This window comes from Budorcas taxicolor, chromosome 7 (assembly GCF_023091745.1).
Source record: "Budorcas taxicolor isolate Tak-1 chromosome 7, Takin1.1, whole genome shotgun sequence".
Lineage (NCBI taxonomy): Eukaryota > Metazoa > Chordata > Mammalia > Artiodactyla > Bovidae > Budorcas > Budorcas taxicolor.
In genome coordinates this window covers 83164271-83166712 of record NC_068916.1, presented here as the reverse complement: position 1 = coordinate 83166712, position 2442 = coordinate 83164271, and positions in this window count along the sequence as shown.

Here is a 2442-nt window from a genome sequence, read left to right as displayed (position 1 = left end):
GGAATTATCCCAGGGAGGCAAGGATTTTTCAATATCCACAAAAATCAGTGTGACACACAACATTAAAAAATTGAATAAAAAATCATACGATTATCTCAATAGGTACAGAAAAAGCTTTTGATAAAATTCAACATCCATTTATGATAAAATCTCTCCAGAAAGTGGAAACAGAGAACATACCTCAACACAGTAACAGCCATATACAGCAGGCCTACAGCTAGCATCATACTCAATGGTGATGAAAAGCTGAAAGCATAGCTTCTAAATCTCAAACAAGACAAGGATGCCTGCTTTTGACACTTTTATTTAACATAATTTTCCAAGTCCTTGCTACAGCAATCAGAGAAGAAAAAAAAGGAATCCAAATGGGAAAGGAAGAAGTAAACTATCAAATGTTTGCAGATGAAATGACAACTACACAGAGAAAATCCTAAAGACACCACCAGAATACTACTAGAGTTCATTAATTCAGTAAAGTTCCAGGATATAAATTTAATATACATAAATCTGTTGCATTTCTATACACTAACAAATAAATGTCAGAGAAATTAAGGAAACAATCCCACTTACCATCACATCAAAAAGAATAAAATACCTAGAAATAAACCTAACTACAGAGGCAAAAGACCTATACTCTGAAAGCTATAAGATACAAATAAAAGAAATTGAAGATCACACAAATAGATGGAAAGGTATACTGTGTTCTTGGATAGGAAGAATCACTATTGTTAAAATGGCCATAGTACCCAAAACAATCTACAGATTCAATGCAGTCCCTATTTATTTATTTTAATTGAAGGATAATTACTTTACAACATTGTGGTGGTTTTTGCCATACATCAACATGTCACAGAATAATTTTAAAGTTTTTATGGAAAAACAAAAGACCCCAAATAGCCAAAACAATATTAAGAAAGAAGAACAGAGCTGGAGTAATCACCCTTTCTGACTTCAGACTTCACTACAAGACTACAGGGATCACAAGAGTATGATACTGATACAAAAAAAGAGACACATGGGTCAGTGGAATAGGACAGAAAGCCCAGAAATAAGCCCACACACTTATGGTCAATTAATCTGGAACAAAAAAGGCAAGAAAATAGAATGGAGAAAAGATAGTCTCTTTAGCAGTGCTGCTGGGAACATTGGACAACTGCGTGTAAGAGAATGAAATTAGAACATTGTCTAACACCATACACAAAAGATAAAACGTATTAAATGCCTAAATGTAAGACCAAATAGTATAAAACTCATAGAGCAAAGCATAGGTATACCTTGCAACAAGAGTTTTTGGATTCATCTCCTACAGTGAAATTCAGATCAATCACAATTATGTCTACTACTGTGGGCAAAAATGCCTTAGAAAAAATGGAGTAGCCTTCATAATATGAAATGCACTATTGGGCGCAGTCTCAAAAATGACAGAAAGATCTCTGTTCAATATCACTGTGATCCAATTCTATGCCCCAACCATTAATGCCAAAGAAGCTGAAGTTGAACAGTTCTATGAAGATCTACAAGATCTTCTAGAACACACACACACACACACACACACACACACACACACACAAGTCCCTTTCATCCTTTTTATCATAAGGGACTGGAATGCAAAAGTAGGAAGTCAAGAGATACCTGGAATAACAGGCAAGTTTGGCCTTGGAGTAGAAGATGAAGCAGGGCAAAGGATAACAGAGTTTTGCCAAGAGAATGCACTGGTCATAGAAAACACCCTCTTTCAACAACACAAAGAGACAACTCTACACATGGACATCACAAGATAGTCAGTACCAAAATCAGACTGTTTATATTCTTTGCAGGAGAGGATGGAGAAGCTCTGTACAGTCAGCAAAAACAAGGCCTGGAGCTAACTGTGGCTCAGACCATGAGCTCCTTACTGCAAAATTCAGACTTAAATTGAAGAACATAGGAAAACCTCTAGGCCATTCAGCTATGACCTAAATTAAATCCCTTATGATATGGTGGAAGTGACAAATAGATTGAAGGGATTATATCTGATAGAGTGCCTGAAGAACTATGGATGGAGGTTGGTAACATTGTACAGGAGGCAGTGATCAAAAACATCTCCATGAAAAAGAAATGCAAAAAGGCAAAACAGTTGTCTGAGAGGGCTTACAAAGAGCTAAGAAAAGAGAAGTGAAAGGCAAAGGAGAAAATCAAAGATATACCCATCTGAATGCAGAACCCAAAGAATAGTAAGGAAAGATAAGAAAACTTTCCTGAGTGAAGTATGTAAAGAAATAGAGAAAAACAATAGAATGGGAACGACTACAGGTCTCTTATAGAAAATCGGGAGATACTAAGGGAACATTTCATGCAAAGATAGGCACAATAAAGGACAGAAATGGTATGGACCTAACAGAAGCAAAAGATATTAAGAAGTGGTGGCAAAAATACACAATAGAGCTATTTTAAAAAGATCTT